The sequence below is a fragment of the Dreissena polymorpha genome, chromosome 4, assembly GCF_020536995.1.
Source record: "Dreissena polymorpha isolate Duluth1 chromosome 4, UMN_Dpol_1.0, whole genome shotgun sequence".
NCBI lineage: Eukaryota > Metazoa > Mollusca > Bivalvia > Myida > Dreissenidae > Dreissena > Dreissena polymorpha.
In genome coordinates this window covers 49,474,643-49,500,779 of record NC_068358.1, presented here as the reverse complement: position 1 = coordinate 49,500,779, position 26,137 = coordinate 49,474,643, and the positions used below count along the sequence as shown (strand labels likewise).

Here is a 26,137-nt window from a genome sequence, read left to right as displayed (position 1 = left end):
CGCTCGAGAACCTAGGTTCTCATGAGAAACTAGGTTTTTCATGAGAACATAGGTTCTCATTTGAAAACCTTAGTTCTCTACGAGACGACGCACATAACCACATAGAACTTAGGTTCTCTTGAGAAACTAGGTTTTTCATGAGATCCTAGGTTCTCATGAGAAACTAGATTTTTCATGAGATCCTAGGTTCTCATGAGAAACTAGGATTATGAAATCCCAAGAAACCAGGTTTTTCATGAGAACCTAGGTCCTCATGAGAAACAAGGTTTTTCATGAGAACCTATGTTCTCATTTGAAAACCTTAGTTTACGCTCGAGAACCTAGGTTCTCATGAGAAAATAGGTTTTTCATAAGAACCTAGGTTTTCATGAGAAACTAGGTTTATGAAATCCCAAAAAAACAGGTTTTTCATGAGAACCTAGGTTCTCATGATAAACTAAGTTTATGAAATCCCAAGAAACCAGGTTTTTCATGAGAACCTAGGTTGTCATGAGAAACTAGATTTATGAAATCCCAAGAAACCAGGTTTTTCATGAGAACCTATGTTCTCATGAGAAACTAGTTTTCTCATGAGAACCTAGGTTCTCATGAGAAACTAGGTGTTTCATGAGATCCTAGGTTCTCATGAGAAACTAGGTTTTTCATGAGAATATTTGTTCTCATGAGAAACTAGGATTATGAAATCCCAAGAAACTAGGTTTTCATGAGAAACTAGGTTCTCATGAGAAACTAGGTTTTTTCATGAGAACCTATGTTCTCATTTGAAAACCTTAGTTTACGCTCGAGGACCTAGAATCTCATTAGAAACTAAGGTATTCATGAGAACATAGGTTCTCATTTGAAAACCTTAGTTCTCGGCGAGACGACGCACATAGACACATAGAACTTATGTTCTCATGAGAAACTAGGTTTTTCATGAGATCCTAGGTTCTCATGAGAAACTAGGATTATGAAATCCCAAGAAACCAGGTTTTTCACGAGAACCTAGGTTCTCATGAGAAACTAGGTTTTTCATGAGAACATAGGTTCTCATTTGAAAACCTTAGATCTCGGCGAGACGACGCACATAGACACATAGAACTTAGGTTCTCATGAGAAACTAGGTTTTTCATGAGAACCTAGGTTCTAATTCTGAGAACCAAAGTGCTCGTTTGATATCCAAGGTTTTCACAAGAACCTAGGTTCTCAACAGCTTTTCGCGTCGTTCTCCCGGATATCCTAAGTTTTCATGAGAACCCAAGATTTCATTTGGGATCATAAGTTCTGGTTAGAACCTAGGTTCTCAGAATGATAGTGAAATATTATGTGTCACAGATAGTAAAAAACGCAGACAAAAATGTAATTACACATATATCACAAAATCTACACATAACAGGTTTAATGTAGTTTCTACAGTTCACTGGTGAGCGACATAGGGCCCTCTTGTTTGATTATTTATCTGTGTTTGTTAGTTTTCTGATATTTTAATAAATTCAAAATAAAGATCAATGCACTGTAATTTAAAATGTAAAAAATGTCATAGAAAATCACTTGGAGTAGATGAATCTATGGGAGTGGATGGCACCATAGGATGATATGATTTGTGGTATTTTTCGTTTTTTTTTATCAATCTTTTGTTTATATCAATGGAAATATAAGTTTACGCATTCAACATACTTTGGTAGCACAGATAATTGTTGCCAATTGTTTACTTATTGATTTGCTAATGGTTTTTTTTCATGATAATGGTTAATTCTTTTACCAAGTTTACTTAGGCCACAACATATTGATTTAATGTTCGCTGGATTCGCCGCACCTAAGAATCTAAAAACGAAATAAAAATATTTTTATTTTTATTTTGCGCCCGCAGCAACAAATTTGCTGCGCACCTATTTATTAAATGATTTAGTTTGATTTAGCCTACGTATTTTACGACATAGACTGTTGTAACGCTTTGCGTTATTAGATTTATGGTATCTAAAAATGGCAGCTTTCGTCTGTTTTGTCATGTCGGCCAAAGACACAAATGGGAATGTTAATTTTCCCCGTGGCAATAAGTCATTGCTTCACAGATGATTTTAGTATTTTTATATTTCAACAACATCTGCATCAGGATGTGAAATGTCGCCGGTTTGCGTACGATTGGTAAAAATCTGCAATAAACTTGTTGGTATTGATTACGTAAAAAATATATATATATAAAATAACATGCAAATGAGTGTCGCCGTTGAACTGGACAAAAAATGTCGAGTATAATTTAAATTGTACGAGCCACCTATCTACTATTTCAAACTGTCGATGGCTAAGTCTGAGGTGCACAGTATGGAAGCTTTTACATATATTAAAATAGTAAAATCGTTGACATGGTTATAATTTGCCAATTTTTTATTTATTTATTTTATTGTCAGTTAAAATTTTACGGACACAATTCTTCTGTAAGATTATTTATATTTATAATCTTAAATCTACTATTTATAATCTACCTATTAATTTCACTTCCGGTAAAGATGGTCGACATTTTTTTTCACTGTCGTGAAAAATTTAACAAATTACATAACCAAGACAAACATTGTATAATATTTTCATAGCTTTGAATAAAGTGTGCACAATTGATCACTCTAACAATAAAAGCTCGTATATGAGCGGTGAGCATGATGTGTTTGTGACAGAAAACCTATTCAAAGTATTAGCAAACAAAGAAATGGCGGCCAACAGAAAACGGGCACGAGTAAACACGGGCAGTCAAAGTACTCAAGGTGAGGAGCATTCAATCTCACAACATGAATATGAAAATCTATGTATGGACGATAAACTGTCTGTAATGTTTGCACGGATGAGCTGTATTGAACAGAAAGTTGATGACTGCTTGAGCTTACACAACCGAGTGAAATCACTAGAAAATTCAGTATACCAACATGACGTTAGATTGAGATTACTCGAATAGAAGTCAATTGATCTGGAGGCTAGAAGCCGGAGAAATAACCTTATTATAGGTGGTAAAGCCGAAATGAAAGGTAAAGACTGTCATTCCACAATTGCCAGGTTCCTAAAAGACAATCTTCAAATTGACCCATGCCCTTCAATTCCTAGAGCACAAAGACTAGGTAGATTCCGCCCGAATTCCACCAGAGCTATCATCGTTTATTTCCTAGACTTTAGAGATACAGAGATTGTATTGGCAAATGCATATAAATTAAGAAATATACCATTTAACATAAACAGAGACTATCCTAAAGAGATTGTGAATGCTCGAAAAAATTTATGGCCAGAGCTAAAAAGACTCCGTGGTTTGCACCCAAATAGCAAAATAAGCATTGTATATCCTGCACAGATAGTAGCAGATGGTCATGTTGTGGCAGACATGTTTCCTGATTGGAGCGAAGTCCTGAATGGTGACAGAATCATGACAAATGCCCACCACCCTCCAAACGGCAACTATAGTCACCAATCACTTGTTACGAAACCCCGCCAATACAATGTGCAACATAGGCCCGCTTCTGGCATAAGGTGCCCACTCCAAAGGTCACGCAGCATAGTCAAGTCCACAATACACAGTCCAAAGAGCAATCTGAAGGAGCCTCGAATCCTACAGTTCATGGTATCCACACCAACACAATGAGCTCGTCTTCAAATGAACATAAACACACTTCCAGGCGTCCTCAGTCTGAATCTCCTGCTCCAGCAAGAAGACGCACACATGCCCCGATTAGCCAAAGATCGTCTGCCTCGGGGGAATCTGCTTTCCAGCGCCCATGGACATCAAAGTCAACAAATACCCACGCAAACACTGATCGATCTTCAACACGTGTTAATTCCAGAACTCCCCAACTGTTCACACAAACACGGATGGAAACAATGTTCATCACCAAAACGCGAACTGTGAAAATCTCTCGAACTCTCCAAAATAAGCCCAAGGGGGGAGAGGCACCTTGTGTAACCTGAAACCAGAAACATATTTAAAATGATGTTGCTTGAATGAAAGTGGCCTAAAAAAACGTTTAAATTACCCTGATTTTGTTGACTTTGTAAATATGTTTGACTTGTTTTGTATTTCAGAAACACATCTTGATGATTATGACATTGTTGATCTAAATGGTTTCCATTTTATATCAAAACACAGGTTGCAAAAGTACAGGAGAAAATCAGGAGGCATTGGTATTTATGTAAAAGACAATATTAGCCAATATGTTCATGTCGTCCCAAATAACTCAGAATACATACTCTGGGTTACCATATCCAAAAACTTATCGAAACTAGATGAAGATATCTTACTAGGTGCACTGTATTGCCACCAGAAAATTCAAGGTTTTTTTAACGACGACTTGTTTAACGTTCTAGAAAATGAAATCAATGACAAATGTAGTAACTTTAGATATGTCTGCATAGCTGGCGACACAAATGCTCGAACAGGTTCAATGAAGGATTTTATACGCTCTGACCCACACCTTAATAATTTGTTTGATATTGACGAAGAAATTCAACAACAACTCGATAAATGTGTTATCCTTGAAAATTTGTCAGTTCCACTTACAAGGGTTTCCCTAGACAAAAAAACAAATTTGCATGGGTTCCGATTGCTTGATATCTGTAAAAACAGTAACATTTTTTTTCATCAATGGAAGGCTAAACGCAGATAAAAAATTCAGGTGCCCTCACTTTCCGAGATAAGTCTGTAATTGATTATGTCATTGCAACAGCCGATTGCTTCCAATATATTAAATAATTTGAGAACAGAAACAGATCCCCCATTCTCTGATGGACACAGTGCTCTTACATGGACCTTTAAAATATTGAACAACCAAATGCCAAAACAAGACACTAAAACAACATCTCATCATCCAGCCTGGAAACAAGGTATGGAAAACCAGTTTAAGCAAAACATTAACATGGCAGACATAGACAATCTAATATCACAACTTAACATCTACCCTCATTCCACACAAACAGTTGAATTCATAACCAGCAAATTATAGTCCATTTTTCACAACACAGCACTTCAAACGTTCCCTGAAAAATTTAGAAACAATCATATAGTAAATAAGCCCAATTATAAACCCTGGTTCGGACCACAATGCTAGCAAGCCAGGCAAAACTACCATTATGCTAAAGACGAATATACAACAAATAAAAACAAAGACAACAAATTAAGATTAAAAAATGCAAGTAAGCAATACAAAAGAACAATGAATATATTCATTAACAAACATAATGAAAACACTTCTTCAAAACTTACATTAAATGAGAAAAACCCAAAACAATACTGGAAAATTTTGAACTCCTTGAAACCTAAAACCAAAGTAAGTAAAGCACCCTCTATTGATGAATTCTATGAGCACTTCAAAATCAAAAATACAAATACAATTAATGATGACCGTTTTCAAAATGATATACACACCACAAATGACTCAAATATGTACCTTAACGCACCACTTACTGAACATGAAATAAATAAATGCATAAATAACCTAAAAAACTCTAAAGCCTCAAGCCTTTCAGATAATATCCTTAATGAATATATTAAATCAACCAAAGAAATCCTAATACCCTTTTATTGTAAACTGTTTAACTGTATAATTGATACTGGGATTATACCCTAAACATGGCTTGAAGGTACAATCATCTCAATTTTTATAAACAAAGGCGACCCTAAAGATCTCAATAACTATCGACCAATAACAATATTAAGCTGTCTTGGAAAACTGTCCACCTCTGTACTAAATCAAAGATTAACTCAATTCTTGGAAAACAACAATCTAGTTGATGAAAATCAAGCAGGGTTCAGAAAAGGCTACTCTTGCAGTGACCATATTTTTACACTTCACTCTTTAATAGAAATCCTTAAAAAACGAAAAAAAACTCTATTGTGAATTTATTGATTTCTCGCAGGCCTTCGATAAGGTATGGAGAGTAGGCCTCTGGCATAAGCTTCTAAAAACTCAATAAATGGTAAATTTTTTAATATAATTTTAAACATGTATAGTAATATTAAATCCTGTATCTCACACAATGGCACTTTCTCTTCTACATTTATTTCAGAAATTGGAGTCAGACAAGGAAAAAACTTTCCCCACTTCTCTTTTCTTTATTCCTGAATGATATGCAAGCATCTTTGCATCTGAACGGTTCTGTTGGTGTAGAGTCAAAAGACCCATTAGACCTAACATTGTGGCTTAAACTTCTTATTTTACTCTATGCTGATGACACTGTATTACTTTCAGATTGCCCAATTGACTTCCTAAATAGCTTGAACACTTTTTATGAATATTGCAACAACTGGCACTTAAACATTAATTATAGCAAAACTAAAATAATAATATTTGGAGCAAGACAATTACAAAACTTCCATTTTTACATAGATAACACACCAATTGAAATAACAGACTATCATTATCTTGGTCTCACTCTTTCAAGCATTGGATCATTTCTTAAAGCACGCAAACATATAGCAGAACAAGCAACCTAAGCCATGCACTTACTTTTCACAAGGGCAAAAAACTCAAGCCTCCCAATCGACCTCATTATAAAGCTTTTCGACCACACTGTGCTTCCAATCCTGACCTACGGATCTGAAATATTTGGTTTGAAAACATTGATATACTTGAAAGAATCCACAATAAATTTTTTAGAAAATCACACATGCTAAAGCTTCAACACCTATATCTTTCTTACATGGAGAGCTTGGCAGGTACCCAATATCAATTACTATTCAAGCAGAAATGATATCTTTCTGGACTAGAATACTTAACGAGAAACAAAATAAGTTTGCAGCGCAGATATATAACTATATGATGAATCTCCCTGACAACAACTTCAAATAGATAAATAAAATAAAAGAAATTCTCAATGCAACAGGTTGCATAGATTTATGGCACAACCAAGACCAATTGAACACTAATATAAAAATAAATAATAAAATTAAAAACATATTAATAGAGCAAGATAAAGCTACATGGCAAAAAAGTCTCACTAACTCAAATAAAACCAGAACATACAGAATATTCAAAGAGAACATTGAACTAGAAAAATACCTTATACTCTTTTCTCAGCATGAGCGAAGCAGCCTTTTCAAAATCAGAATGGCCAACCATAACCACCCAGTCGAAACAGGCAGATATGATGGCACCCCGTACACTGAAAGAAAATGCACAAAATGTACAAATGACCAGGTTGGAAGTGAAGAACATTGCTTCTATTTTGCCCCTTCTTCCAAACACAAAGAGAACAGTATTTAAGCGTAATCAATACACAAATCTCAAGCCTTACTATTAAAACAATTCTATCTACAACGTCAACGCCACATCTTAAAGAAGTGTGCAAATTAATAAATATAATTCTTAAATGTTTTAAACGATTGTAATGCCACACTACTCCACTACCATTTCATCCAATTACTATCATAAGTGTGTTTTTTTGTTTTTATTTTCTTTCCTTTCTTTCTTTTTTTTCCACCCCACCCTTTATCTATCTCATAAGCATCTGTTTTCTAAATAGACTTGGTAAACAGTTCCTAAATCCTCATATTCTCTTGAGTGTGAAATTTCCAGTATGTTTCCAACCCAGGCCAATGCCTCCTGATCTTCCAAAGTTTACATATGAAAACCATCCTCAATGTATTATATGCATGTTGCTGATCCGTTTTGATTTCCCAGTAACGGAGTTTTTCCTGTTTATTTTTATTTAATACAATGTTTGTGACCATTTTACATAAAATAGCAATGTCAACTTCGACATTCTCAAGCCTTCAAGGGAGGAAAAAAAATTAGCCTAATACAATACAGTTAAATACCATAATTTAAAAAATGATAAAGCACTTCAAATTACATACTAAGCTTATATTATTAACAAGAGCTGTCAGAGGACAGCGCGCTCGACTATTCGAGTGCTTGACAGTATAACGTAAGCAATCATGGGGAATTTGTTCATATTCAATAATTTATTAGACGATCTTTCAAAAATAAAAAAAGGAAAAAAAAATACTTATTTTTTTTTGGGGGGGGGGGGTGGGGGTGTAGGGGGTGAGAGGGGGTTATAATGTGGGGTGTGGTAATTTATTAGATGATGTTTAAAAAAAGGAAAAAAAAATTGGGTAGGGGTGGGGTGGGGGTGAGAGGGGGTATAATGTGGGGTGTGGTAATTTATTAGATGATGTTTAAAAAAAAATGGGGGGGTAGGGGGGGGGGGGTAGGGGTGAGAGGGGTATAATGTGGGGTGTGGTAATTTATGAGATGATGTTTAAAAGAAATTGGAGGGGGGGAGGTTGGGGGGGAAGGGATTATGGGTAGGGGGCGTGGGGTAGGGTGGAATCCATTGTGGTATTCAGGTAAGTGTGGTTTTGTCAAAGTAATCATAAAATGTGATCATAAATAAAGAAGATATGAAGATAAGCAAAATGTTCAATTATCTAAGTGTAAAAGGGGCCATAATTATGTCAAAATGCTTGATACAGTCTTCTGCTCTTGTTTATAGGTTGGGGTGATGTTGGTAAACAAGTATGCAACATATAAAAGCAATATGTCAAAGGATATAGGAAATATTTGGGGTAGTACGCAAACTTTAACATAGATTTATCAATATTATGCCTATTCTAAGTATAAAAGGGGCAATAATTAGGACAAAATGCTTGATAGAGTTGTCTGCTCTTGTTTATAGGCTGGGTGATGTTGGTAAACAAGTATGCAAAATATGAAAGCAATATGTCAAGGGACAATGAAAATAAATGGGGTAGTACGCAAACTTTAACATTTGCTGCATATTCTAAGTGAGAAAAGGGGCCATAATTATGACAAAATGCTTGATAAAGTTGTCTGCTCTTGTTTATAGGTTGGGTCATGTTGGTAAACAAGTATGCAAAATATGAAAGCAATATGTCAAGGGACAAAAAAAATATTTTGGGTAGTACGAAAACTTTAACATTTGCACGCTAACGCAGACGCTAACGCTAACGCTAACGCCGACGCCGGGGTGAGTAGGATAGCTCCACTATATATATTTCATATATAATAGTCGAGCTAAAAGCTACCTGCTATAACGGTTAACTCCGTCCCTTAGCTTAAAATCCGATAATTGCTGACACGCTTTCCCATTCGAACGCTCATTTTTGACGATGCTGGAACAGCAGCGTCCAAGGTTTGATAATCACCTAAAAAAATTCACAATGGCCATCTATGTAAAAGACCGAGCCAGTCCGATTGAGATAACTCGATTTTTCAGTTACTTCCCTTGGGCATACGCCACTGCGTAGGATCCTAGCATTGATAACATAGAGTTGTCGTTCGTGTTTCAACATTCAACAATGGCCGCCTTAATGAGAGTTTCGATTAAAAACTTTCTTACTGCATACATTGGCTTGTTTCGCTATTTAGAAGCTGTCATTTAGGATATATGAATTATTTATTCACTAAATCTCCGCTTATGACAACAATAGTTGGAATTCGAAGGATATATACTCGATGTGAATGAAGGACTTTCTGATCTCTGGATCGTAACAGCTTGACACGGCAAAACTGGCATACTGATTACTGGTATTTTTAGTTATCAATATAAGTCACATTGTGCTTTATAAATTGTATTCGAGCATTTTGCGACTTATTGAATGACTATGATACTCGATATCAACATTTCATCGGGGATTTGCAGATCACCAAGCTGTCCTGAGATTTAACATTGATTTCAAACTTAGTGTTAGTACTTTTTATCATTTTAAAGTTAAATGAACTGTGTCACAGTAAAAGAGACATTAACCCTTTCAGTGCATGACCGAATTTTAAAGGGCTTTGCAAACAGTTTGGTTCCAGACGAGACGCCACAGAACGTGGCGTCTCATCTGGATCCAAACTGTTTGCTATTCTGATAGTATTCTTTGAAAAAAAAAAGAAGAAAATGCTTATTTTACAAATTCAGCAGACGACATTCTAGCAGACGACAAATTTCCCAGCATGCAAAGGGTTAAGGCGATTGTGGCCAGTTTTGATCTAGATCAGCCAGCAGTCGCTTGAAAGCTGTTTCCTTAAAAGCGTTTTTCTGACAATAACAAATAATTTAATTGGATATTGATTTGACTGCGCTTTTCCTGTGACCTGGCTCAAATAACAGAATTGTCATTAATCAAATTATTTATTTCGAACGTTAATCAATTGTTTTTCTTGTCCCTCGGGATCAATGACTCCAGCACTTTCCCGTTGAGAATTGAATACTGCTAAAGGCGATGCTAGGGGGCGTGAGAGATGTTGCACCTTCCAGTATCGCTCGATTGTTCATTGTCGGCTCGGGTACTACGTACATGTACCCCGGGTACTCTTAAGTATACTTACATGTATCCCGGGTACGGTAAATATACTTAAATGTACCCGGGAAATTTAACCCTAAATCAGTCGTTGTCGACTATTTTTTTGTAATTATTATATATACACATTTATGTCAATTTTCTGAAGAATGGCCTCTATATTATCGGAACACATACTCAAAAAGCATGTTGATGCAGTGTTTTTTTAAGAGAAGTGTGTTTAAGATAATCGGTTGCGCGTTTTACGACATCGGATTTACGGCGCGAATACAACTCGGGTACAGTCTAATATGGACCGAGTACAATTACGTTTATTTACCGTACCTGGGGTACATGTAAGTATACTTAGAGTATCCAGGGTACATGTAAATATACTTAATAGTACCCGGGGTACATGTAAGTAGTACCAGAGCCGACAATGACCAATCAAGCTCCATTATCCTTCATGAACCGACTCAAAAAACCGAGTCGGCAATATTTGACTTAATTTTTGGTTTGGTTGCTCTCGAGGGATCGAACATTTCAGAATCTTCCTAAAAGCCCTACGGGTTCGATCCCCAAAAGCGACATTGAAAACTAGCATACTTTGCTAGCTAAAAGGTTGCTAAACCTGATATACAATGATAATGTGAATTTTCTCTCACATGATGTTCATCAGTCATATTATATAAAAACTTACAGCAGTAGTAAACAACTGGACAATAATTAATGAACGCATCTTTCATTTGTCTTTGACACTTTGATTTTGACATGGCCTAGATTTAAATATGTGACTGGACTTTACCAGCACTCTTGTTACAGAGCTAAAGTTTAAATGTACCATTGAAGATCGCCTAAATCCAGATTTGCTATTATAGACGTGTGGAAAGTTTAAAGGGTGTGACAAGTAAGCAAAAATTGGTCATTACCCAGAGGCCACAACTGTTCTATGACTGTATTAAAACAAGAAAAATCAGTGCCTGATTTAGATTTCCTTACATAGTTCAATAAAAACTAATTTCATAAGCCTGGTAACAGTTTAACGGTAATGCTACCAATGTGTCACACCAGGGCCTTGAATTTGAAATCTAGGACATGCATGGTAATTTCTTCATGAAATCAGGACACAAAATTGTATTTTAAGTCCCTAATTGACCTGGCTATAGTTCTCAGATTATTATGAGCTCAATCAGTATATTTATATCATTATTTATGCTTTGTGTATTGTAAACATATACACAATCATGCAGTTACATGATAGCAATAAATAATATCAAAGCTACCCATACTATAAAGGTCATTGACAAAGCCTATGGTCAAAATGTGAACACATTGAGTGTAATCGCCCTCTCGTGCCAGCAAAAACAACACGTTGACAGGTTGTCATTTTTGACAGTTCTACTTTCACTTTCATTTTGTGATATTAAACTATTAACAATTATGTGGCTGAGAAAAATATCGCCATTGCTTTTTATGCTCCCGGTAGGGTGGCCTATATCAGTTGAACTGTCAGTCAGTCAGTCAGTGTGTCAGTCTGTCCGTCCGTCCAAAAACTTTAATGGCCATAACTTTTTTAATATTGAACATAACAACTTGATATTTGGCATACATGTGCATCTCATGGAGCTGCACATTTTCAGTTGTGAAAGGAGAAGGGGAAGGTCATCCTTCAAGGTCAAATGTCAAATATAAAGCGTCTGTCTGTCTGTCCCAAAACTTTAACATTGGCCATAACGTTTTCAATATTGGCGTGCATGCGTATCTCATAGAGCTTCACATATTGATTGGTGAAAGGTCAAGGTCATCCTTCAAGGTCAAAGGTCAAATTATGCAATATTGAAGATAGCAACTCCATATTCGGCATGCATGTGTATGTCATGGAGCTGCACATTTTGAGTGTCGAATGGTCAAGGTCATCCTTCAAGGTGAGAGGTAAAATATATGGGTTCAAAGCTGCGCAGCAGGGGGCATTGTGTTTCACAAACACAGCTCTTGTTTAATATATTTTCTGCACATTTCTTAAAAAACTTACATCAATACACGATTTTCTTCGTTAATTCAATCATTCCTGACAGACTTGAGTACATATTTCGCTTACATTTTGACGCGCGTAGGTAGGACCGCATTACCGCTTCCGAAATGTGTATTCATACTATTGCCTTCCAGGAACAAATATTTTTTCGTACCCAAATTTGTTTTCATACCCAAATTTTTTTCGCAAAATTTTTGTACCAAATTTTTTTTTCGTACCAACATACACAATTGTGGTGATTGTGGTGATGTAGATAAACTTAACTTGATGCTTTTATATCCATCCTCTCAAAAGCATCGTCATTCCAGTACTGTCAGTACTTTGATTGTACTCGTCAGCCTGAACCGAGAAAGAAATAATTAATTTCTCCCGGGCTACATGCTACTATACAATATATAAAATTTGTTTTGTCATTGCATTGCTTTGTATAGATAGATTTATTGTTTATTACGTATTGTGTTCATCTAATTTGTTTGTTTGTTTGTTGTGTGTTTTTCTTATCTCGATGTACTTTTGATATTGATTAATTATTGCATATATACAGGTAAAGATAATATGTCACTCCCCCCCCCTCCAAAAGAACTTGTAAACACTGTATGTGTTTGAACTCCCATTTAATAGTTCCCTTTTTAATTTTTAATAGTAACACTACCTAACACTAATATTAGCTGTCCTAAAACTGTTCCCACCTTGAACCTGAAAATACTGTAAAACTCGTTTTTGTTATGTTGCCGTTATTGTATACCTTGTATACTTGGGTGTAAAATAAAGAGTTGTTCTGTTCTGTTCTGTTCTGTTCTGTTACCTGTTGATCCGAATACATATCACACATGTATTTAACAACCTGGTCATAAAACCTGGCATAGGTGCGGGTGTGCTAGACAATGGCTTTATTCGATAATGAATGCCGGGGTCGGAGTAATAAAAGAAAACAACATCTGTTTAATGCATTAACAATGTGTACCACACCAGGAACAAGTGTTTGATGTCAATTAGAATAAAAATTGTTACTTTGCATGCTTATGAAAATAAATTGATAATTGTCTATGAAACAATAACAGTTTCGCATTAGTGTCAATTTATAAATCACTTATGTTATGTGCAGATTCCCTTATTTTGTAACGTGATTAATGACAAAATTTACAAACACGTTGTAGGCATTTCCGCGACAGAATATTTAAGGGAAAAGAGGGGGATATTATTTATTTGTTTATCCGTTACAATTACATTTTTCCGTTTACAGAAGCAGACAAAGAAGTACGATATGTGGAGATGCAGCGTGCGACGGAAAGCGTTTATGTGTACCTCGTTATTATTATAATGATGTTGAACATAATGTTTTGCTGAAGATGATTATGCTGTAATGATAATGATGATGATTATTATTATGATGATGATTATCATGATGATAACGATTTTGATGATGTTTATTATTATTATGACGATTATGATGATGATGGTTATTAGTATGATGATGATTATTATGATGCTGACGATTATTATGATGATGATTATTATGATGCTGACGATTATTATTATGATGATGGTGATTATGATGATGAATGATGATTATTATGATGATGATTATGATGATGATGTAATTGAACTTATTAATAAAATAACAATTTATGTGCAGTAAATACGAAACTGTATTGTTTTTGTTGAGACGTGTGTATTCCTTATTGTTTTCACTTTACAGTTATCCAAATATATGTAATGGAAATAAATTTATAGTTTGTTTTATTGTCAAAGCCGTCTCAGACTCTTGTATCTAGTCTATAATAACGCCTCATTTCGACGACGACATGCCTGAAGCAAAAGACAAGAGAATCTTTTTTTCAAATGGAATAATCTTCAATAAAGATGATATAATACTGTAATAAACAATATTCCATAGTTTTAAAGAGTATCGACCAACATATTTTCAACGATTTATTCAAATTAAAAACGGGGCCGAAAAAGCCTGGTACTTGGGCCGAATGAGCCTGAAATTGGGGCCGAATAAGCCTGAAAAAAACGGGGCCGAAAGAGCCGACAACCTTCTCAATTAGTTTCATCAAGAGAGTCAACTTTGACCGAACTCGATATTGGGAACGTGGGTCGATTGTCAGCTAAACGAAAGATCTTGCAATTAACATGGTTATTGAAAGATCCTTGGTTTAACATCAACTCAATGGTGTATGGACCATTCTTATTTGTTAAGACCCAACTTGCTTGTTGCAAATATGTGCATACATTTGATAAATATTGTTACTGTTTTTAATCCGTTAAAAATGAAGTACTGTTACGCGCTGAACACATTTGAAACTGCTTTTTATGCTTTTATGCCCCCGATTGGGTGGCATATAGCAGTCGCACTGTCCGCCCGTCTGTTTGTCAGTCCATCAGGCATTCCGTTTAGCGGATTTTTTTTCACATAGCTTTCAGATATTTAGTTTATTTTTGGTATGTGTTGTGAGTCTACCTACATAACATACAGATTGAGTGTGAGTTTCGTTCTGGTCCATTAATCTTTGGCGAAGTTATGGGCCTTGGAATTGGAAATTTTCTCTATAATGGCCGTTTTCTATAGTTTGTTTTATGCAACAGTTTCTGATATTGAGCGGATTTTGGTATGTTAAACGTTCTCTATAAAAACTGTTGTTGTTTTTTCCGCAACGCTTTCTGATATTGAGGTTAATTTTTGTATGTGAGTCTACCTACATGATTTACATATGAAGTGTGAATTACGTTCCGGTTCATTGATTATTGGTGAAGAAATGGGCCGTGGGCACAATTTTCTCTAAAATAGCTGCAGTGCGGCTTCAAAGCGCATTAGGGGCATTGTGTTTCACAAACACAGGTCTTGTTCTATTTAATCAGATCAATGTCATGGCTGATACATTTTTGTAGTATTCTCGGATATTATAATTAAGCATAAGTCGCCAGAAGCTTATTAAATGTAATGACAAAGACTGCTACATATAAAATCTCAATAGAATACGATAGTTGCTGATATACACTAATGTTGTTTTTTTTCGTTTTTTGTGGGTTTTCATGCCCTTGATAGGGTGGCATATAGTTATTGAACTGTCCGTCAGTCCATCCGTCTGTCTGTCTGTCCGTCAGTCAGTCTGTCCGTCCGTCCGAAATCTTTAACGTTGCCCATAGCTTTTGCAATATTGAAGATAGCAACTTGATATTTGGCATGCATGTGTTTCTCATAGAGCTGCACATTTTGAGTGGTGAAAGGTCAAGGTCAATGTCATCCTTCAAGGTCAAATATTTGGCTTCAAAGAGGCGCAGTAGGGGGCATTGTGTTTCTGACCAACACATCTCTTGCTTTTCATATTTCATGTGTTACTTTACTAACTTTCAACTTATATTTTCTTTAATGCATATATACATATGTATGTATGTATGTATGTGCATGTAATATATACGTATGTATATATGTATGTATGTATGTATGTATGTATGTATGTATGTATGTATGTATGTATGTATGTATGTATGTATGTATGTATGTATGTATGTATGTATGTATGTATGTATGTATGTATGTATGTATGTATGTATGTATGTATGTATGTATGTATGTATGTATGTATGTATGTATGTAGTATGTATGTATGTATGTATGTATGTATGTATGTATGTATGTATGTATGTATGTATGTATGTATGTATGTATGTATGTATGTATGTATGTCTGTATGTCTTATGTATTTGTATGTATGTTATGTATGTATGTATGTATGTATGTATGTATGTATGTATGTATGTATGTATGTATGTATATTTAACATATAAAGGCATTTAAAATGTACACCTATTAAGACCAAACACTCTTCAAGCAGAAGAATGTTTGCTATCGTAATGAACAGACGCGTTGAAAAGGTTGCACAATTCGCCCTATATTATTCACATCTTAATTTACTGTGTATTTTATTATAAATGTGACAAAACATCGACCCATTTAATACAAAAATATAACGAAATTGTAGTGTGACGAACCACCTCAATTCTACTGGTACAAATTTGTTCAGTCATAAAAATTACATTGCAGTTAGCTCTATAAAACTATCCACCAACCCTGCTGTTTGATGGCTCCTACTTAAAGCTTGTGGAAATTCATCTTTACTCTTCATACCTTTAAGAGTGCACGCTCATATTGCATTTCGAGTATTTATTTATTTTTGTTTAGTTTGGTTTGTCCCAGAGATCTTTGAACAAAAATAAACTGCAGCAAGATTATTTTGTCATAAAAGGGTTTGTGTATAAGTGTAAATGTACTTTATAATACTATAGAAGTTCAATATTACAGCCTTCTTTTTTCCTGAAGCAAAATGTTGGATACAAAATTAATGTATTGTTTAATAAACATTCAAGTGTTTATTGGTTTGTATTTTTGAACTGACTTGTGTTATGTTGTTAACCTTCTTATAAAAACTCACAATATATAAAATTAAAGCTAACATTAAAAAGTTTTCATTTTATTGCAGTGTGTTTCAATTGTTGGGTTAGCAATGCTATTCAGTGAATATCATATCAATTTCAGGTATTTGATTGCTCTTCGGCCATGGTCTTTCACCGCTAGTTTTACACCAGTCGCCCTTTGAAGTGTTCTGGCATTTAAAACATTTGGAAGTTCCTCCATCATCATTTTTCTGATAACATTATTGACTGCACTTTCTGTGCATGCAGCGGGAAACTTGGTCAACACTTATGTTGATTACCAGCGAGGTATTGACAATAAATCCAGTGATGACAGAACGCTCGTTGACAAGATACTGAATCCAGAAGAAATCCAATGGCTGGGAATGGTGTTATACTCAGTGGGAATAGTTGGATTTCTATGTCTGAGTTTTATATCCGATGCACCAATGGAACACCTAGCATTAATATTTTTCTGTGGATTGTCAGGAAGCTTTTTATACACTGGAGGTCTTGGCTTCAAGTACATGGCATTGGGTGATGTCATTATATTTCTTACATTTGGACCAGTGTCAGTCATGTTTGCATTCCCGGGACAGGCGGCCAGGTTCTCATTCACCTCTCTTTTGTATGCAATACCTCTGGTCCTGCATATCATAGCTATACTTCATGCAAACAATACACGCGACATGGATTCGGACAAGAAAGCAAACATTGTTACTGTTACTATTCCTCTGGGTTGGACAGGCTCCTACCTGGTTTTCACAATATTGATATTCCCGCCGTACCTCATGTTGTTCCAGTGTGTGTTACACGTCTCATGGTGGATGATTCTTCGAGTTCTTACAGTACAAAAAGCCTTCAACATTGAAAGGCAGTTCAGAGCTAGGCAGCTCAACAAGATACCAGGGAAAATTGCTTAACTGAACTTTCAAATGGGTATTCTCTATGTGCTTGCAGTGTTCCTTACTGGCACTTAATTGCTTCCCACATTATTGTAAGCATATATTTGTAAAATTGTCTGATTGATGGGTGATTGATAATAATGCCGTGTTAAATTGAAATACAGCTGTTATTATTTAGTTAATCTTGTGCATTCTTTTCTTAACAGTATTCATTCATATGTATGTTTTAAAAAAAATCATGAGTATAGATATTAGGTGGATTAAAGTTAACTGTGTATCTATTCCTGAGCACAGCACTTCTCTTGATTACGATCCACATACCTATGAAGTTTCTAGATGATAGCTTTCATAATGTTCAGAGTTATGCTCTGGACAACAATCAAGAGTACGAAAACTAACACAGGCCAATATGTCCATACGTGTGAGATGCAGAGAAATGGTCCTTGTGCATTGTACTTTCCCTAAATGAGATCAATATACTTACACAAAATCTGAAGAAGGATTTTACTCTTAACTTTTACGCTCAACGAAAATCAGTTTTGCAAATAAACACAGAGCAATAATTTGTTAAGTATGACATTCAGATAAACGGATCTTGTGCACTGCGCTTTCACTCAATGAGATCTACCTAGTAGGGAGTTTCTTGTTGATAGCTTTAATAGTTCTATGGCTCATGACAAGGAAAAGCAAAAGGGAAACAGATGTGCCGACAAAGGTAATAACCATAATGCCATGTATCTTCTGACTGACGAGTCAAGCACAGCAAAGGATATTTTATAACCATATCGCAGAACTGTTCAGATAATACCTCATATAAAGTACATATTTAGAATGGGTTGTAAGGTCTGAGTTTAGCGTAAAAAGGTACTCATGGTTCTAAAGTCTTAAGTATTCCATGGCACCAATTCCATATTATTAGAATATTACCATTTGTCTACAGATCTTACATAAATGTCTTCTCTGATGTAAGTTGTTAAGATGCAGGTCTTAACTGCTATATATAAAATAAGGATATGGCTACAAATTTACCCTTTATATTTGGTAACAATTTTTCTTCGTGAAAATACATACACTAGCAAACACTGTAATAATCGCCATTGCGAGTTGTTTGAGCAAGGGAAAGCCCTGAGATGAAAGTGTTCATATCGCCATTGAATTGTGTAAAACCTAACTGTGCTTCTCGTTTGAATTTCCACATGTGTAATTTTTATTGTATTGGTTATTTAGATTGAAATGTTTCTTTTTGGGGGCGGCTATTGCCTTCTGCAATTTGCCCCATAGGTAACATATACGTATACCGAAGAATTTAGTCCGTTACTGCATTTAACCACTTTGCATCCAGACTCTGCCTTCGCAAACAAAATAGCTCTGATGAGCGCGTTCATCCATGACAACGTCTTTTCACTTTGGCATTAGCATCCGAGTTACACGCAGTCCTCATGGAAGGTGTATACAGCGACGAAATATCGGTTCAATGCTAAACTATCTACACTTAACCGATACAGCCCATGTATGTTCCTATGTTCCTAAGAAAGCAACTGCGTTTGCGATATGGGCGAAACAAATTAATCACCAGGCGCTAGATTTTAGCTCGACTATTATATATGAAATATATAGAGTGGAGCTATCCTACTCACCCCGGCGTTGGCGTTAGCGTTAGCGTGCAAATGTTAAAGTTTACGTACCACCCCAAATATTTCCTATGTCCTTTGACATATTGCTTTTATATTTTGCATACTTCTTTACCAACATGACCCCACTCTATAAACAAGAGCAGACAACTGTATCAAGCATTTTGACAAAATTATTGCCCCTTTTATACTTATATTATGCATATTATTGATAGATCTATGTTAACGTTTGCGTGCCACCTCAAATATGTTCTATGTCCTTTGACATATTGCTTTCATATTTTGCATACTTCTTTACCAACATGATCCCAATCTATAAACAAGAGCAGACAACTTTATCAAGCATTTTCACAGAATTATGGCCCCTTTTATACTTAGATTATTGAACATTTTGCTTAAATTGCCATAACTTCCTTATTTATGATCACATTTGATTCATACTTTGACAAAACAACACTTACCTGACAAACCACAATGAACTCCACCCAAACCATCCACCATGCCCCACACCAGAATCCCCCCCCCCCAAAAAAAAAAAATAATAAAAAAATTCCCTTATTTTTGAAAGATCATCTATTAAATGACCACACACCCACATTATACCCCCCTCTCCATGATGGCTTACGTTATATTGTCAAGCACTCGAATAGTCGAGCGCGCTGTCCTCTGACAGCTCTTGTTTAATGTCAAAGTAAACATCTCAATGTTCTCTGCGCTACAAAGTTTTTATATGAAATTCGTCCGTGCTTTTCATGCCAGTTTTTAACTTTTTCCTTACACACGAAAATACATGTTGTGGTTGTCCCTTTCACAGCAGCTACTTAATTTGCGTTAATGTTTTCAAAGTAATCAAACCATCTCGTATATGTCCCTCCTAACAGTAGAACATTATCAACATTTATTTTTTGATCCCACAAAGTCGCTATATGACCTTCACTGTGTCGGTGTGACTTAAAATCCAGCAAATTACTTAATTGAATACATATATGAATAATAATTGAATCTACAAGATGTATAGAAACCTAATGACAACGTTTGTCTTCACGAAATCTCAGATACATACAACATTAATTAGTCAGAGTAAAAACCTAGGTCACCAATTCAAATGATAATAATCAAAATTGTATTCACAAACGTTTCGCAGTTATGAATTGGCACGTACGACAATGACTTGTTTTGAAAAGTAGCATTTACTTTTAACCCCATATAGATAAATCATATATCATGTTGACAGCCTGTCACCCTTCCTTAATGACATCGTTTTTATTCAACAAAAGTGATTAGTTTGCATCACGGTGTTTTTACGACCACAAAATTTGATCAAAATTATTTGGGTTTTGGAGCAGAAAACACAATTTCTGTTTTCCTGTCTTTTTTTGGAGCCGAAATCACAATTTCTGTTTTCGTGTCTTTTATTTTTTGGACAGGTAATGTCACCTTAGTGCCACCGTATGAATCTGTACACTTATCTCGAAATTTTTTATTCTGTACTTCTCTTCCAATCCTTTGGGGTTTTAATTTATCTTTCACATAGAAGTATGTCTAGTTGTTGCCTTAAGAATATTTTACACAATCATTCATTCCACATATATAGACAACACAAAATATACTTTTACTGTTTTTTATTATGCCGCCGGTAGGAAGGCATATAGCATTTGAACTGTCCGTCTGTCCGTCCGTCCGAAAACTTTAACATTGGCCTTAACTTTTGCAATATTGAAGATATCAACTTGATATTTGGCATACATGTGTATCTCATGGACAGGTACAGATCATTTTTACAAGGGAAGTAATATTTTTTATTATATCCCTTTACAAAATATTACTTCCCTTGTAAAAATTATCTGTACCTGCCAAATGATAAAACAATAAAATAAATAAAAGCGGCGCAGTAGGGGACATTGTGTTTCTGACGAACACATCTCTTGTTGAAAATAATTTTATTTTAGATTTTCGATGTCCATTACATTAGCGTTGTTCTGTCTGTCTACTTGCACCTATGAAAACTCTAAAAAAAATATGTACAGTAATAAAATATATGAACATCTTTTGTCATGTATATAATTCCATTTTATGTATGTTATAACTTTAAGTATAGTGTAAATAAGAAATAAATGACATACTCTTATTGGTCTTTATTGTTGTATACAAAAATAAAATACATAATAAACTGATTAAACATACAATTGTGACAGTTGATTAAAATGAAGTCATGCAAAATAATGATATTCAAAGACAAGGAACCCATGAACAGTAATGAAAAGAGAATATAAAATTTAGACTAAAATACACAATGCAAAAAAGGACTAGAATACCAAAATCTTTAACTTGAAGCAGACAGAGTATTTTGATATTATGTGCGCATAAATGAATACCCCAGACAAGTCTATCAACTGTCCTGATATCACAATAAATTCCAAGCTCGCCTATGATACCGCATTTGAAACCAGCGCTGAATGTGTGATTACGAACAGTGTCACCACTCGCTGACATATGCCACTTTGCGCGAAAGGGAATGACGACAATGAGGTATATATGAAGGGAGTATTTCGAAGAAGTATTTCCGTTTTGGGTCTTGAAGTAAATCTACAGAATGCATATTCCTAAAACGAAACCAATTCGACATTTGTTAAGCCATACTATAACGCCAGCATATTTGCGTTTGTTTACGAAGCAATATGGAAACTTCTTACGGCAGAATGCCAACTTTACGAAAAAGTTGTTTCATCATTCGGGCACTTTCTGGAGACTTGGAACGTCTGAACCGATCTAGCTTTGCACACAGGTTTTCCTTTGATACCAAGTTTCGAACGTTCTTTTCCAATTTCTCCGAGAAAGGAAGTACTGTATCTTGAGCCGAGAAATCTATATCCTTTTTATTGAAGCCTTTCTCACGGAATATCAGTGCTTTGCTTTCTGAAATGCAGGAGCAATTTGTTACTTAAAATGGGTAAAAAATATGACAAGTTTATTGGTGTGTTCATGGAATAATTAGTTCATTTAAATGGACTAAAACTTAGATCATAGACTTAAAAGACTGTATTTGTTTTATTCAAAATCAAAATGACGAAACGTACTAAAAAATGCTAAAAAAGATATGTTCGATTTTTTACATGAAAAAAATTGAATCGAAAAAATAAAAAGCGTTTATAACGCTTTAATTGATGAATGAACAAAACACTATCACCATCATAACGCTTACACTACCCTACACTTTTCGAAAGTCAGCGTTGTGCAGTGGTACCTCCTAAGATTTTGTTTTGAGAGGTCCCGGTTTCGAGCTCAAGGGAAAGCACATTTTTATTGCATCTTTTCGTTGATATTGAAATTATTTGAAGCTATTCTAAATATTATATATTTGTTTGTAAAAAATATTTAATTTTATTATATGTCAATATTTTGTAAAATGCCCTCTATATTTTCAAAACTCATACTCAAAAAATAATGTGGAGGCGGTAAGTTTTTTTAAGATAATTTTGTTTCGCATTACGTAGAGCTACGGATTTTTGGCGGGATAAAACTCGGTACGGTCTAAATCGGCAGGGGATGTTTTAGTATAATTTTCGTACCCGGGGTACATTTAAGTATACTTAAAAGTACACGGGGTGGTTAATTAGTACCCAAGCCGACAATATCCAATCGAGCGTTGATACGCTGAAAACTGAGAGACAATATGACGATTAAAGAAACACATGTACATAATGTAAGACTTGCCGAAGTTAAAAAATACACAACACTTTCCAGAATACCACGAGCTTCACGAAAATAACGTCTTCAAAGTATATTTATGAGTAACTTATCTATAAAGTTGCATGCTGATGCACAGAAAACTGAGCCACGATTCCACGACAGGTATTACACGTGTGCAATTAGACGTCTACGTTAGAGGGCACGTATTACACGTGTGCAATTAGACGTCTACGTTATAGGGCACGTAACTCTTCAGAGAATATCGCGACATATAAAAAATTTCGTCTTGCACGTCGACAAAGTATAAATAATATATCTATATCCTTTCATTTTGACGAATAGAAAACTGAAAGACCAATTGGCGACGCAAAACAATCTTGTGCAGCGTTACAGACCGACCGACCGACATGGTGATACAAATATACCCGCACACAAACTTTGGCGGGAGAAGTATATTATATTGTTTTGACTAGTGAGGTTACGTACAATTATAACTAAGTCAATACATAAACATAACAGATTAAAAAGCTTTAACTGTACCTTTCATTTGCAGAATAGGACATGAACAGTCTGATCCAAGTTTGTATTTAACAAAGGAATCCAGAGTCACCTTTTTCTTTGGCATCAAGTCTGCCATGATTTTAATAGGATATATTCCCTCTCTGCCTACGACTGCCTTGAGCACTAGAAAATAAGTAAACCTTATGAATTTACTTAAAAGCTTCCGCCCTGAAAATACACACAACAATAACTAAATATTCCGATTACAGTCTGGGAATATAAGTATATTGTATGCCTTAGGCATGTTGATATTCGTAGCACATAGCGAGTGTCTATTCCCTCTGTCAGGCCGGAGTTCCTCGTATAACAGTTTTAAGCAAATTGTAAGACTTGGTCTATCAACAACATCGATAGCTATAATGCTTAGATAATTACATTGGTGCTGCTTATGACCGGTTTAAATAAACTCATGTCACACAACCTTAGTTTGAAAAATTAAACAGAGAGTTCAAAAGATAAAAAGACGTACTTTATGAAGCATGAATGTCTAATATCTAAACATATTATTTCGTAAAAACTTTTGATAATTTAATATATTTCCTACACATAACTTTCGTCCGTACATAAACATTAATTAATGGGGAACAAATCTTACGAAACAAACCAGTTAGCCAGTAGCTGTTTTTCTCTCCTGCTAAAGAGGGTGTCTATACAAAGGTCAAAAGATTGCTTGCGAAATGTTAACAATGCCATATGTGTCTTACAGCTCTTACATAAAAAATTTATTAGATGAAAGGTCAGATAAGATTGAAATAAATAAATTATTGTGTTTTACTGAGTTTATCACTGTGGTTTTCAGGACTAAAAAAAGAAATAATCTGAAGAAAGGGACCCTTTTAATTTGAGTGATTCAATAATACATTAGAAAATTGGGTCGTGTCTTAATCTATCACCAGTATCATCATCATCATCATCATCATCACCAGTATTATCATCATCAGCATCATTATTATTATCAACAACTTTTACACCGCACTATCATAGTATCTTTTTAATGGTATTATTCATCTTCAGAAAGAAGCAACTTGAACCTGTGTTGCAACTTAAGCCAAAATAACAAGCTTAACTAAGACAAATTTGGCATCCATAAATTCGAACAGACCAGGATTAAATTGAAACATGATTATGACAAACATTCGGAACAAAGGTTTCAATGATGATGAAAACTTCCAAGTTTCCTGGCTACCACGTTTTATTTTCGAGATACCGGAACCATTTGCTGTTGTCCGAAATATCCCAAGAAAAATATGTTAAGCAAGTTTCATTCTGATTAAACTCCAATTGTGATTTCTATTGTATTAACAAGGTTTCACTGAAGCCATATTTAAGGAAAATTGGTCCCTCCTGATGGCCTCGTTTTTAGCTCATGATCGCCTTTTGTCCGTCGACCGCCGTACGTTGTGCGGCGTCAAGATTTGCCATGTTAACACTCTAGAGGCCACATTTTTTGTCCGATCCTCATGAAATTTGGTCAAAAAATTTGTGGCAATAATATCTTGAACGAGTTCGAAAATGGTAACGGTTTGTTAAAAAACATGGCCACCAGGGGTCGGGGCATTGTTTTTTCTTTCATGGCTAACAATTTGTATATGGCTATAGTCAAACCTTATTAAAACTCCAGAAGCCACATTTATTGTCTAATCATCATGAAACTTGGTCAGAAGATTTGTGCCAATCAAATCTTGGACGAGTTCGAAAATGGTTCCGGTTACTTAAAAAAGTTCTAACAGTGGCGGGGCATTTTTTATTATATGGCTATAAATGGCTATAGTAAAACCTTGTTAACACTCTAGAGGCCACATTTTTGTCCGATCTTCATCCAATTTGGCAAGAAGGTGTGTGCCTTCACTACATCCAAATTTCCGAAAACTGTTGGTCTCATGACGGCAATGCATTCATCGGACCGGAATCATTTTCAAACTCGGACAAAATGTAATTAGATAAACATTTTGTCAACATGATTTCAATTAAGCTATACAAGGAAAAACGCACCGGCTCAGGCGGCCATTATTTTAGCGAACATGAACCATTGTCAAACTCAGTGGAGATATCATAAGAGCACATATTCTCACTGAGTTAACACGCTTTTTCTTTAATTTGAGCTATTATAGTAAATAGTTGTCGTCTTAAAATGACCCATTTACAAATTTGTCTAAACTATCATGTGGTCAAATGTTAAGGCAACACTACCTTCGACATAATTACCTTCTAAATAATAATGTAAATATTTAATTTGAAAAGCTACAGAAGGCATGATATTATTCTAATGGCACATATGGCATTTGTTATAGAAATATGTACTGCTTAAAGATATCATGAAGGTACATGTTCAGAAAACACCAAAAAAGAAAACAAATTGATAAACCTGATGAAATATTCCGCTCACAGACTAGCTCAGTCACTTCAGTAATAGAGATATCCCTGTCTGGACAGGAAGGGCAGCTCTGAAAGAACATGTATCTGTTATGCGTTAGAAAACAACAGTATTGCCACATATTATCTTCAAATATAGCAACTACAATAAATGCATATTTTCAGTTTCATGTCATATCACAAGCTTTCAATTTGTATTCTAAACAACTTTTAATAAATCATGAGCCACAGTATTTCATGCCCTCATGTTGCACCAAGTACACATTATTGTAATTATATAATATGGTTA

General features: G+C 35.1%; 1 protein-coding gene and 1 long non-coding RNA gene across 8 annotated transcripts in view; both read right to left on the bottom strand.

Moving 5' to 3' along the window:
* Window positions 1-26,137, bottom strand: part of LOC127877676 (ovostatin-like) — a 159,253-nt gene that overhangs the window by 95,107 nt on the left and 38,009 nt on the right. The window lies entirely within an intron of this gene.
* LOC127877691 (uncharacterized) lies at window positions 2,547-6,547 on the bottom strand. Its single transcript, XR_008048528.1, has 3 exons — window positions 6,456-6,547; window positions 4,908-4,986; window positions 2,547-3,917 (listed from the first exon to the last, which is right to left on the bottom strand). It is a non-coding gene; the product is annotated as an uncharacterized LOC127877691 (long non-coding RNA).